We start from the raw sequence: 14,475 nt of genomic DNA, 5'->3' as shown, positions 1-14,475 counted from the left end.
ATATATATATATATATATATATATATATATATATATATATATATTAATGCAATGCTATGGCTGTATTCCATGTACACACATAATTTCCTCTGTAAATGGTATGAGTAAATCAAGTGATATTGTCAAGTGGATGACTACAGTGATCAGGCCTAAGAAACTGGCACACAAATTACGAGTGGCCGGTTTGCTTATCTTTACGTATTACTAATGTATTTCATAAGCCAGTGTGTACTAATGTATATTTAGAATGTTTTGTTCAGACGCTCATGCCCATAGGAGCTGAGAATTTATTGTTAATTGATAAAATGAACGAGAGTAGTACGTAAAAAGAAAATGGAAAGTACGAGGGAGGGGGGGGGACAAAAGAAAATACAGTAGTAGAAATAGCAACCTAGAAAGAGAACTCGAAACAAGATTTGCATCAGAAAAATATTAGATTCAGAAAAAAATAAACAGCTAAACTTGGGTGAAGAAAGAATTAAGAAAAACGAAGACAAATTTAAATCAAAACATAAATGATAACACGTAAGAAGCTTTTGAATTAAGGCTAGATGAATACAAGAAAAATAAGTGTTGAGCATAGACGAACTTCCTCGCTTTGGCCTCCATACGTTTTGGAGGTTCTCGTCATTCTAGTGTTTTTATGGTGTTAGATTATTGGGACCATTTTAGGGAATTTTTCCTGGTATATCATTGCTTAACGAATTACGTCTTGTCCAGTAAAGTTGAAATTCTGAGACAGAAAACTTTATCTGTCGTTTAGTATAGTCTCCCTCCGTTTTCCACCCTACAGTTGTGGGAATCACTGAATTCTGTTTAGTCCACCATGTTCAATTCGTTTTCTTTAGGCGTAACTAAAGAAAATTTATCATGAAATAAGCTACAGTACATAATTACATTTGTAAATGAAATTTTTCAGTCAATATTTTTTCAAGAGTACAAACTTATTGAAAATTTATTAATATTTTATATTCATTTACCTTTTGGTAGTTTATGGGAAAGTTAAAAAGATTTTATATCATTATTTCAGCTTTGTGACAAAGGTGATATATTTTATAATTATTCTTACACTTTCCCATTAATTAGTTTAGGCTGAACATTTAAAACGTATCCACCACAACCTGGTTGATTATTTTTAAATAGTTCTTCCCGTTAGGCAAGAACTTTATACAACATATATCTACAATGTTATATTTAGAATAACTTACGATGGATAATTGGAATTGCACTTCAGTGTAAAGCAAAGTTGTCTGTTTTTTATCATTCGTATAAGTAAAATTTCTTGGTAATGTATTTAACACCATCGGTGTAAAGCCAGTCAACATTCAAGTAGATACTGAAGTTGCAGTGTGTGACTCCAGAGAGAGAGACACAGAGAGATGGGTTAAGCTTATAATGTTGAAAAAAAGGGGGCCTGGAGTTATGTGGTTAGAATTGATTACATTTTGATATTATTAGACTCGTTTAATTACCCCACTTGTGCGTATATTCTCTCTCTCTCTCTCTCTCTCTCTCTCTCTCTCTCTCTCTCTCTCTCTCTCTCTCTCTCTCTCTCTCTCTCTCTCCTTATTCTTCTTCTTCCTACCTCGTTCTTGCCTCTCCCACTTGTCATTAAATCCGGGTGTGCTCCCGTATCTCCCCGGCATAATCGTTGGTCGTGGCTTTATCGCCGTCGTCTCTAACATTTACCATTGATATACTCCCAGCCCGCTACTCTGCTGGGCCCAGATAAGAGAATTGAGTTACGACACCCTGTCGCCATCAGCGGTGAACTATTGACCTCTTCCGAACGTCAGTGCGGTCCTTTGGGGGCAAAAGGATGGGTATGTGACCCCCCCTTTTGAACACGATTACGCTCCCCTTTCGTATGTTTGTGACACCATTATTGCTTTACGGTACGTCCTGTGGGTGTGGTCGTATGTAACACCTGTTAAAAAAACACTGCGTTACGACCCTTGGGTGTGGTCTTATGCGACACCTTTTGAGCGCTAAGTTACGACCCTTGGGTATGGACGTATGTGACACCTTTTGATGAACACTACGTTACGACTCTTTTTGTATGGTCGTATGTGACACCTTTTGATGAACACTGCGTTACGACCCTTTGGGTATAGTGGCATATAGTGAGTCGTGACCCATATATGAACACGAAGATGAGAACGAAATTTGGGGTATAACGTCACATCCTCGAATCGCTGCTGTACGACATTTTGAACACGGTGGCACAACCCTTGAGGCAAGACGGTGCTATTCTTGGATACGATGGCCTGACCTTTGTTGACCTGACCCTTCTGTAAGGCTTAGGTCAAAGGTCAGGCAGTCATACAATCATTGGTCATACCGTCGTACTCAAGAGGTGTCGTCGTTCCGTTGAGCGGAAATAGATTTGAACATAGCATTAGGTCTTCTTGTGTTACCTTGCTACAGGGTGTCCAGTTCCAAGATGTGTAGCTGACTATCTTTACGCGGGATCGGATTTCCTTCGTTCCCTGCCTTCGCTTCATCGTAATGCTTGTGTTTAACATTTCAAAGGTATTCAAACTCACCCTCTTTTTATATATAGAAAAAATATGATTATAACCGTCAAAGTTATAGGAAATGCTCTGCTTCATGTACCTCATTTTCTTTTCAAACCCTGTTGACATATAGAATGTGTAATAAACTGTCTTGTTCCTTATGGTTTGCAGGCAAAAACTACTTTTTGTTTTATCTATTCATATATATATTTTCTCATGTTATCTGGTGCGTAGAATAATTTTCGATCCCATCCCTGATTAGGTCAGGGAATATTAATGAAAATCCGCGCCGGGGGGGCCTTATAATCCCCGTTTAGTTTACGATAACACTGTAAACCCAAAGGGATTTATGTGTTTAGATATTATACCTCGCGCACCACGGGAGCGTTATTGTATGTATAATTCGAGCATTTACGATTCAGAATTGTTTAATGACCTCACTGATATCGCATCAGATTGGTGAGGCTTATTATAATGCTCGACTGCTTAATGGCCTCATAGACTCTTGCCACACTTGTTACGTCCGGTGCGGATTCGTAACTTTATTAATGAACAGTGAAGCTAGTTTGTAGATATGCGTCTGGGTGTGGGAGTGAAGAGAGGGAAGGAGTAGTAGGGAAAATGGAATGAGAGGGAGGGAGAAGGTGAGAGATAGGGAGTGAGTGAGAGAGACATGGCAGTACATGGGAAGGAAAGATTAACGGGGAGACCTGGTGTTTCATGACGAGATACTGTGTTGTTGTGACCTAGACGTCATGGCGAAGCAGAACCTCCGTGGTTTAGCGGTCAGCCTTATTAGCCGTGATGCACCACCCATTTGGCCGCCTTGGGTCGAACCCTGGCCTCGGCGTACACTCCGCAGTTCATCCTTACTTAGAAGCCGGGCGATAGATCTGGTGTTGGCTAGGGGTGTGTGCAGAGGTGTTAATGAGATGGCCTTGATTCGGGCATTCAGAACGGGCGACCGTGTCGTCTCGGTTAAAAAGAGAGGAAAGGCGATGTGGGAGAAGTGAGAGAGAGAGAGAGAGAGAGAGAGAGAGAGAGAGAGAGAGAGAGAGAGAGAGAGAGAGAGAGAGAGAGAGAGAGCAGTAAAATCCATACCGTCCTACGACCCGGGACATGCACGATTCCACGACCCCGGCAATGTCACAGGTCGTACAGGCAGGTCGTTCCGGTAATCGCGCCTCTACTGCTGACTCACACGTTGCCTCATAAACTCATTTTCAGCTTCTGACCCTCACTGCGTCTCGGCCCGAAGCACACAAGCACACGCGCACACGCACACAACACGAGAGACCGCTCGTTCGAACGTTGGTACGTGTGTATGTATGTTTACCCTTCCATGTATGATATATTCATGAATTTACCAAGGATCAGATGAATCTCTAGCCTATATCCTGTATGAATTGTGCTCATGTATACATCCTCACTCCATCAGAATGCGCGACGACGGAGGGAAGGCATCACACGAGGAAGCCCCTCTCGACCTCTCTGCTCCGTGGACTGTGAAGGTAAGGAACTCAACTTTCCCCGAGGTCTCTTGTATTCCCCTCTGGTTCGTCCTCCATCTCCGGAACGACTCCATCAAGCTGACCCGCAAGCGGCGGGTGTTGCGGGTTCTGGTCACAATCCATCACGAACCCGGGCTGGGGGGTCCGCGCGGGTGGGTCGTCTGGATGGCGCGGGTTACACCATAGGCTTCCAGGGATGCCTCTCGCAGGGATAGCCTCAACAGGTGTTGCCTCCCCTCGACCTGTGGTTTCCTCTCTGTAGCACCTGTTGAGGAACGAGCGCTCTAGACTTGCCCAGTTTCGATGTTTTCTTTAGGTCTTCCTCTTCTTTATTTTTCCCCCTTTTTCGTCTCATTAACGTGTTGTGTTAGGAGTCTGGAAACTCTGTGTTCTGAGCACCTAGGACGCCTCCTCTGTCGATGTGATGTTCCCGCCATGCGCTCTATACTCGCCTCCACCACTTCCCCCACGCTGTGTACCCTTCAATGGTCCTTGGATGTAGCGTCAGTTAATCCACGGGTTTGAAGGCGTTTATCATCTTTATCTTCTTTCCTGTTGGGGATCCTGGCCCCGGATTGTAGTGCCATTCGGGGAATAGCCTACAATATGTCCTAAGACAGGGCAGGGATAGAATGCGTCCATCACAGACGATTCCCCGGGAATCGTGTACCATAAAGGTGTCGGAGGAGCATTCAAAAAAAAAAAAAGGATTCAGATCGTACAGCAGGGATTCTAATCCGATTAGCGAATGAGCGAAGGAGGATGATTCCCTTCTTATTCTTTCGCAGGTGACGGATTAGATCATCCGTTCTATCTTAAAGAGATAAGATCATCTTTATTATTATTATTATTGTGTGTGTGTGTGTGTGTGTGTGTGTGTGTGTCTGTGTGTCATCCTCTTATTAACAGTACGAGCTTCGAGTCTTTCTTACCATATCAGGCTCGAGGATCGTCCCTCCCTCTGTGTCTTATCATCACGGTACGTGCCATCGTGCTCAGAGAGTTCGCACCGTTGTTTTGAATGGTCGTAACTTCGCGCTCAAGGGTCGCATCGTCGACCTGAAGATGTTAAGGGTTAAGAAAAAAAAATGATTCAGTTACGAAGGAAGATAAAGAGAAATATTGATCCCAAGAAGACTTGAGATGCTGGATCAACCCATGATAACACGAGGAAAGGGAGTGTGTGTGTGAGGATGATCTTGTCGAATAAAAAATAACTCGGTTTATGTGTACAAGAAGAAGCCTTTTTGTAGTGCTCTCTCTCTCTCTCTCTCTCTCTCTCTCTCTCTCTCTCTCTCTCTCTCTCTCTCTCTCTCTCTCTCTCTTTCTCTCTTTTGTCCACTTGGTTTCAAAACGATGGTAACAGCAGAGCGAGAGAGGTTAAAGGGGCAGGGGGAGGTTGGCGGGAAGGTTGGTGAAGGGTTGTACCGTCTTTTCTAAAGTTGTACCGTCGTGTTTAAAGGGGTTGACTATCTTATGATCCTCCTCGGTGCACTTGGAAACCCCTTGTGGACACGTGTGTAGTCAGTCCACGAGGAAGCTGTTGGATCTGATCGCCTCCTCAAGCCCGAGAGTGCCATCACCCCGGACACGGGTAGAGATGCCAGCGATGTGACCACTCCAGCTTGAGGCAACTCCAGGGCTTCGTTGCCGCTCCCTCCCGCCCCAGACCGGAACCCCATAATGATGAATGAAGGGGCTCGAGTGCCGGCAGGACGTGCGATGGGAAGGAGGTGTAGCAGGAGGGACGGTGGGGGTGGTGGAAATACTCATTCGCGTCTGTGGTGGATTTGGCAATGGATTATGTAGACGAACGCGAGCGTCGTCCTACCCACCTGCTTGTCGAGCAGGGTCATGAGGTTTCCGACACGGCGAACACAGGGAGAGTGTTCTGTCGCGCGGGTTTATGCAGGTTAAGACGACAGAAAGACGAATTATAATGTTGTAATTTTTTTTTCAGTTACGAGAGTGGGGTAGTGCTAGCTGTTATTGGGATTAGTGCCGAGCCAAGAGTAAGGACTGGGGAGAGGACCATGTGCCAGAACTGGAGGGTCAGAGTTAGGGGCAAAGACCAGGGGCCCCAGGTCTAGGGGTCAAGTCCAGGGCCTGGTGTCAGGGCTAAGGGGACCCCGTGCCACGGTGCTTCATCCCAGGATCTACAGGGATCCTGCATAACGAACGCGTGCACTGCTGCCTCCTGCCGGGCTCAACTGGATTACACCAGGCCAACCCCGGCTGCTCGACTCAGAATTTACTCTCTTGTTTTTCCCCTCCGTGAGGACAGCCCCTGGACAGGACCTGGCTTCACGCTGGAGTGTAGGGAACTGTAGAACCAACGAGGGAAAGTGATTTTAGAACTGGGTTACCTTACTGAGTCGTGTGACAGACATAGACAGAACAATGGCTGGAGACGTAAAGGGAGAGGACCAATTTAGCGAAGAAGGGGATCGGAATGTAAGGTAGTGGCATATAGAGGCTCTGGAGAGACGAGGAAGAGATTCCAATGGAAGGATGACGGCTGGGTCTGCCATACCCATCCTGAGTAATGATGTATTCGTACTGAAAGGGGAGCTTTACTCGTGGCGGATCTATCTCATCGTGTGTGTGTGTGTGTGTGTGTGTGTGTGTGTGTGTGTGTGCAATTTCCTTAATTCTACATCAAAGGAGGAAACTTCGCACTGGTGGGTCGCTATCCCCCATCCTTGCATCACTGTCGCACAGGCTTTTAAATTCTTCAGTGTCGTGTGTGCGTTCGTGTGCCAGCGTGCAAATGTGCATGTGTGCGTGTTTACACGTTCGTGCCATAAGCCATGCATGCTCACGTTTCTCTAAACCTTCCCACGGTGCTGGGCAGCATGGTGCACATATACTCTTCGGTAAACCTCTGACGCCCATACTTACACCACAGCTGCTGGTGTCGCGTGTCGTGGCCTCCATGCATCGCCTGCTGCAGCTGCCCCAGCCGTGTCTTCCTCGCCCTCATGTCTGCCGTGGCAGTAGAGAAATCCTACAGTCTAGCCGGCTGTTAAGGAGATATCTTTTTGTGTTGAGGAGTTGGACCTGAGAACCCACAGTATTTCGACCTGATGACCTTCATCAGTTCGACTAAAGAACCGCCGCTCGTTCGGCCCGACGACCTCCACTAAATTCGACATGAGGACCGTCAGTAGTTCGACCTCAGTACCTTCACTAGTTCGACCCCAGGACCTTCACTAGTTCGACCCCAGGACATCCACTAATTCATCCCCAGGACCACCACTGGTTCGACCCCAGAACCATTACCAATTCGACCTGAAGACCTCCACTAACTCGATCAGAGCACCTCCATCAAAACGCTTCACCTCAGAACACCGTCGTATCGAAGTGGTGAACGGAATCGAACTTACACATCCAGCTGCCTGGATCAAAGTCAGTCTTTGAAGGCACATCACATCTGCCTGACGAGTGCTCCCGAGGACCAAGGTCGTCGGAGTTGGGGAGAATCAACGGGGAGGAGAGGGTGGGAGGGTGGGGTTGGTCGTGGAGTGTGTGGGTGTCTCTTGGTCAATAGTAGGGAGAAGAACCTAGGTAGAACGTCCCCTTCCTGGCAGCCTGCTGATCAGGCCGACTGAGTGGCTGGCGAGGAGGGAGATATAGAGAGATCCCCAGGTAGTTCAGCCTGGCAGAAGGTCAAGACTCGTCTCCCATCGACGATAGACACATGCCGTGTGTATGTGTGACCCCCTCCAGGTGTGGGGCTTCTGATCATCCATCTCAGATCCTCTCTCTCTCTCTCTCTCTCTCTCTCTCTCTCTCTCTCTCTCTCTCTCTCTCTCTCTCTCTCTCTCTCTCTCTCTCTCTCTCTCATTGACTGGAGTAGATCAATGTACCTTCGTCCTCGCTGGCTTCCACCGAGGTAGTTACACCAGCTCCAGTAATCGCCGGTCACAACCCATTCCACAGGGCCAGTCAAAGCAGTTACGAGGTCCTGTGACAGTCCCTCTGTGTCAGGGGGCCAAATCATCGAACTGGTCCACTGGGCGAGCGTCCACCGAACTCGGCTTCTCTTGATAGAGTTCTTTGAGAGTCCGTTCTTGGAGTAAGGCAGCGTTGACTGTTTCTTACTGACACTGCGACAAGCATGAGTTGATTTGAAGGACCTGAATCTTGGACAGAAGACACAACTCTTTTATGCAGTCGTGCATTCATTCACCAGTTATTGTTGTGAAGTTTCTGTATGACCACAGGCCAGGGTGAAGCCGTTTTTTTTTCTCTGTCTCTTCAAGACTTTTATTCTCTGGGAGCTTACCTCTCGGTCTCTCCCTCAGGGGGTCTTAACTGTTATTCCCATGAGGGCCTTACCTCTCAGGGTTGTTTCTTGAAATTCCAGGTAAAATATTCTTGTGTAATCAGACACCGTAAACAGAAGCAAGAGACGCTACGAATTCATAAACACATTAGTTTAGTATGCAAGAGAGAGAGAGATCGTATCCTCGGGCCTAAGTGTGTGTCTTGCACTTACTTACTGAGGTAGTTTCTCAACTCCAGTCTTGGCTTGTATCAATGTTTGTTAATCGGCTAAGTCGAGCTTGTGGGAGTGGCGGGAACTTCCGCCGTGTACAAGAACTTGTGTCTGCCCATGAATACGTTGCCTCGCTCCTCTTCCTCCTCCTCCTCCTCCTCCTCCTCAAGGTCGCTTCCGGCAGTCGCGTTGTCTGGTGTCTTTAGCAAAGGAACACTGACTCGTTACCGCAAACAGCTGGAGCTAGTATAAGGGTCTGGTCAGAGACCAGGCCGTCGTACCTAGTGGTCAGCGACGCATCCCATGTAGTACATGAGTCTGTGTCAGCGTATTGGAAGGGGCATGCATGCTGTTCATGGCCAACCCAGCTGTTCTTCCTTCCCTTTAAGAGCTGGGCAGTGACTGGATACCTGGCGTGAATTGGATCATTTATGGATTATTCGTCTTAAGTATAGTAGGCCCGACACCAGTTGGTGTGAGCAACAGCGCCCGCGATCAGTGCCCCGACGTAACACTTCACTTCCCGTCAGTATCTTCCGTCCGTTTGGTTCCCAAGTGTTGGTAATCTATAAGCTCATGATTGCCACGTGTCCTCCTGTCCGCCTCTCTCTCTCTCTCTCTCTCTCTCTCTCTCTCTCTCTCTCTCTCTCTCTCTCTCTCTCTCTCTCTCTCTCTCTCTTATAAATAATCGTCATTCGTTGTTGAGCGACGACAGCATCGGCTCCCAGTGTTGTATTATTCCTGGGCAACAAGAGGCGAACACCGGTAGCCAAGTCGATCTTCCGGTGTTAACGCCATCGGGTGGGATCGGGCAAAGGGTCGTGTTTGTAAAACCAAGCGTGGAAGATGGTTGGGGTTTTATGTTATATTCATTCACGCTGATTCGCGTCGCCGCGTCTGACGAAGGTTCTCCCCGCGAATAAAGTTCCTGTCGATGTGGTTCCCTCGGTTCCAGAGCCCAGTGTGGGAGCGGGGTAGGAGGATCTCCCTTCAACTGGGAACCTGTCGTTTGAGTGAGACTCAATACCCTTCCTGAACGCCGACATTCTTTCTCTCTCTCTCTCTCTCTCTCTCTCTCTCTCTCTCTCTCTCTCTCTCTCTCTCTCTCTCTCTCTCTCTCTCCCGGGAGAGCATATGACGTCCGAACATACGTTTAATTTAAACGTGTTATTTTGCCATTTTTCCCTCGGCTGCTGTCATGAAATTTATATTGCATTCCCCGAGTGACTGCAAGCACGTCACCAGCCTGCGTCTGTATCGCGCTGGTAGATCCCGTCTGGTAATCAGTAATTCATGTCATATAAGTTTTTCACTGCCTGATACTGAATGTTAATTTCCCCTCCTCCCTGCTAAAAAGCATTAGTACCTTTCTCGTTGAATATACAGAGCGGTGAGCTTCGAGAATCGACATTCGATTGAGTGTATAGGAGGAGAGTTAAGGGACGAGAGATAAATAAAGGGATTTGAAGGAGCCAAGTCACATTGATTTATCATTAGAGTTCTGTTGAACCTCGTAGCCTGTCTTTGATAACACACACACACACACACACACACACACACACACACACACACACACACGCCTGAACATTGTTAACCCTCTAACGGTATTTTCAAGGTTTCTGTCGTTCATGATGTATGTGGCCACAGTGAGGCGGGATCCCCAACCTCCACTCTCCCTCCATGGGATTTGTGCATCAAGGGGAAATAGGCCGGGGATTGTCCCGTCCCGGGATGGATGATGGAGGAGAGGACGGAATTGGGGGAAGGGGGTGATGGGGGGTCGTTGGATGAGGCCCAGGGAGCGCAGAGCGAGGCACACGGAACACAGGAGCGCAGGGTGAGGCACACGGAACACGGAGCGCAGGGTGAGGCCCACGGAACGCTGGGGGAGGAGGAGAGAAGGATAGGGAAGTCTGGGTGAATGATAGGAGGGCCCAAAGAACTGGTTTGGCGGGGAGGAGTGTCAGGACGACGATGAGGGAGGAGAAGCTTAGAGAAACATGAGGAGAGGGTGAGAGTGTTAAGTGTAGGAGAGAGCGAGAGTCAGGTGCGTGAGAGGGGAGAGAATTAAATCTGAATGTAACGGAGAGGGAGGGTGTTGAATGCAGTGATGTGTGAGAGAGAGAGAGAGAGAGAGAGAGAGAGAGAGAGAGAGAGAGAGAGAGAGAGAGAGAGAGAGAGAGAGAGTGTTTTGAGGTGAGCGACATAGAGATTGAGAGAGAGGAGGTATGATATAGAGGGGGGGGCGGGTGACATTATTAGAAGTTGCCAAGACCTTGTGTATTGTTCTGGTCTCGTGAAGGACGGTAGGAATGTTCCTCCTTTTGAACGATTCGTTAATCAAGTACTACGTCATCATGGAGACAGGTGACCCCCGACTAGGGTTTTTTGTTGTTTACAGCTTCACCAGCAGGTCTCCATCCGGCACGGCCCGTTCTCTCTGCCTGTCCCGACCAGCAGAAGGTTCTGGTTGGGCAGGAGAGGCCACTTCGGAATCCAGGAATTCATTTGAGGCCCTTGTCTCCGACACTTCGGTCCTCCTCGAGTCTCCAGTGGACGTGTTTGGTTCGCTTTACCCAGTGGGGCGGCATCTCTCCTGGTACTCAAAAGCTTTGACTAAGGCCATAGGGAGTGGATGAATAGCATGTTAGGCTGCGAACCTTCTCCCTAGACCAGGATTCGAACCCAAGCCCAGAGATTCACAGAGACGCTGTCGGATTTAAGTGCTTCGGTTCAGGTGTTTCATTCCGTTCATTTGCAAGGAATAGCCATGAATTAGACTGTAAAAGGGAAAGAATTATCATAATTTGAAGGGAAGACGTATTTTGAATTCCTTTGTCCTCCTTGTCGCGCTTTTTACGGGCCTCTGATATCTGGTGAAGGAATTTCTTTCGTAGAGAAGAAAACTCCACTGTAACAGTAATTCCAAGATCTCCATTTCCCTCCCGTGGAACTCCTGAGCACGTGTAGTTCACAAGTCCAGAGCTCTGGGGTGTCTTCTTGAACAGCTGGGTATGACTACAACACCCTCTACCCCTTCTTGAAGGTGAGTCTATGTGTTGAAAACACCAGACATGTTCAGCAACATCCGTCGCCCTCCGAATGGTTGATTTCAAACGTTGGGAACACCCGCCGTCGTCAGCGACGTCTGTCGCAGGTTTGACCAGCTGTAGCGACTACGTCCACAAGACCAGCTGTTCTCCGCAGGATGCAACGGCCACGTCCGCTACACTCGTCTCTCCCTGGACAGACTGGCCGTCCTCATCCCTTCAGCTACCGAGGCCGTAAGGAGGGACTTGGCTTACCGCGAGAAATTCTCATTCCTTCACCAACGCCTTGATGGGAACGACGTCACACGCAGTCCATGCCACTCTGATGGGATTATCCTTCGTAAACATCAGAAATATAGAAGTTTAATCCTGAAATGATTAGTAATACGTAAAGCAAAATAAGAAATACTTGATATCATTCGCAAAAATTTACGCGATACATTCACACGTAATCCTGACATATACTTTAAGCAAGAGATGATCCATGATCTCTCTGCACGTGAGTGCACTCGCGAGTCAATGGCCAACACCCGAGTTTTATAACCAGACGGAAAATCATGTACTTAGCTCACCGTGGGAGTCGGGATAAGCCGATTATTATTCTCTTTTCTGTTTTATATGATATGTTCAGCGTGACACCTGATGTGAGGATTAACTTGTTTATGGTCTGGTGTCGAAGTGGATGGCTGGAGGCTGAGTATTTGATATGAGTATATTTGATCCCTATCCATCAGGGGCGAGTAAACATGATCATCTGTGTTACATTCCTCTCCAGCACAGGACAGCGGGCCCAAGACTGCCGTGTTGCACGAGAATTTTTTTTTCTAGATTTCTCCTTTTGTTTTTGTGATCAGAAATTCATCATGCGTCTGAATACTTTTATCTTTGTTCTCCTACGGGCTATTTCTTCCTTCTCCTGATGTCTCTGTTCCACACACCCAAAAAGACAGCAACTTTGTTATTTGTGTGTGTGATTATATTGTGTTACTGGGAGACAGTTTTACACGTGTTGCCCGGCCTCTTAACCTTACCATATCGTAGAGTATATATGTGTGTGTGTGTGTGTGTGTGTGTGTGTGTGTGTGTGTGTGTGTGTGTGTGTGTGTGTGTGTGTGTGTATGTGAAAAACAGAGCATATAGTTTAGCTTCGTCATATCCTCCTCATCACCGCCTGGATTTTCCCTCGTGTCTGTCCTGTAGACAGATGTTCTTAACACATTTCGTAAACATGTTTGAATCCCCCCTGTCCTACAGCTGGTTAACACCCAACAGGCCCGCCGGACCAGACCTTAACAGGCGTTGTGTGTTAAAGTTGGGAGCTCGGGGATTGGCCGATTCGACATCTGCTTCGATCCTTCCACGGCCAAACTTGCGGAACTCTTATACCGCCACACGCTTCTCCTCGTCTCCCACTTTCTGTCTTTTCTTTTTATCCTGGGAGTTTGCCGTCAGTTGCTGAACGAAAGAGAACCTTTTTATTTCCATAACACTACGTGTGACCTATATACATATATATATATATATATATATATATATATATATATATATATATATATATATATATATATATATATATATATGGCCACCAGTGCTTGGGAACGATAGACGCCTCTGGAGTGTGAAGTTCCCGTGAAGAGGTTGTACTTCTTGTTGTCGTCTGACGTGCTACAGCCTCACCGAAGATGATTTTCAACGTGTTTTTTTTTTTCTTTTTTTTCATGTTGGAGGCTCCAGTCACGAGCAAAAGTCCACATCAAGGCCAAGCCTTAATTGAAATATAGAAAAGATTATAAAAGTGAAGAAGAAGAAGAAGAAGAAGAAGAAGAAGAAGAAGAAGAAGAGGAAACAAGGGAAAAGTATTTACGAATTGTGGAGGAGGTGAAAAACCTGCCTTTTAAGATGTGCCACGTCAAACTTATTAGGAAAGACATGAGAAGGTAGATAGAGAGTGTACCTCTCTCTCTCTCTCTCTCTCTCTCTCTCTCTCTCTCTCTCTCTCTCCTCTCCTCTCTCTCTCTCTCTCTCTCTCTCTCTCTCTCTCTCTCTCTCTCTCTCTCTCTCTCTCAAGCCACCTATTTTGTTCGTTTTCTTCCTACCGTACTATCCACACACACACACACACACACACACAAACGCGCGCGCGCGCGCGCGCGCATAAGGAAATAGAATCCATTCTCTGCTTGGTCTACATTCATCGTGTTCGGGCTATTCATAACCAACACCTGAAGAATCCCATCTGTTACGAGAGTTTGACGTTGCGCGGGATCTAATTATGCACCTCCCTCATTAGTATGCAAACTGGTCCGTCGGGAGGCCACAAGGGGAAATGGGGAAGGAAGGGGTGTGAAAAAATGGTCAATTGGGTGATGTTAAAGCCACCCGGAGACCATGGCCGGAAGGGGAGATTCGATTGGGGGTGTTCTACACCAGGTGAGGGACCTGTGTGGGAGGTGTAAAGGACGAGACGATCTTCAGTTGAGTTGCCTCATGGTCTCATGAGACAGATAAGGTGTTGTGGAGGATCGGAACCTACACAGGTAAAGATGCACGACCCGATTCGGAGGACTGGTTCTGAAAAAGATGCATGCCCAGCCCGAGATGTAGGGAAGACCCATAGCCTCGAAGTATAGAAATAGAGAATTGAAAAGATCCCTAGCCCAAAACATAGAAATGATATCAACCCAAAACATAATAAGAGTTGATATTGAAACGAGGCACAGGCCGAGGTATAGAAATGAAGTTACTGAAAAGTTCTATAGCCCAAAACATGGAGTTGATATCGAAAGGATGCATAGCCCGCATTGTAGAAATGACATTGAAAAGATGCATAGCCCAAAATAGAGAGGGAGTGATAACACAACAAATGACGTCAAAGGTGATCACGTGACGGTGGCACA

General features: G+C 47.0%; 1 protein-coding gene and 1 long non-coding RNA gene across 3 annotated transcripts in view; one reads left to right on the top strand and one right to left on the bottom strand.

Annotated features, from left to right (window-relative positions):
• The window catches only part of LOC139760593 (uncharacterized), a 99,256-nt gene extending 94,802 nt beyond the window's left edge, over positions 1-4,454 (top strand). Inside the window, exon 3 of the long non-coding RNA XR_011715368.1 lies at positions 3,955-4,454. This is a non-coding gene — a long non-coding RNA (uncharacterized lncRNA). The remainder of the gene's footprint in view (positions 1-3,954) is intronic.
• LOC139760589 (uncharacterized) overlaps positions 1-14,475 on the bottom strand; it is a 307,108-nt gene that overhangs the window by 175,624 nt on the left and 117,009 nt on the right. The gene's annotated exons all lie outside the window — the stretch shown is intronic.

Source organism: Panulirus ornatus, chromosome 37, assembly GCF_036320965.1.
Source record: "Panulirus ornatus isolate Po-2019 chromosome 37, ASM3632096v1, whole genome shotgun sequence".
In the NCBI taxonomy this organism is placed as follows: domain Eukaryota; kingdom Metazoa; phylum Arthropoda; class Malacostraca; order Decapoda; family Palinuridae; genus Panulirus; species Panulirus ornatus.
This window is presented reverse-complemented; position numbering and strand designations above follow the sequence as displayed.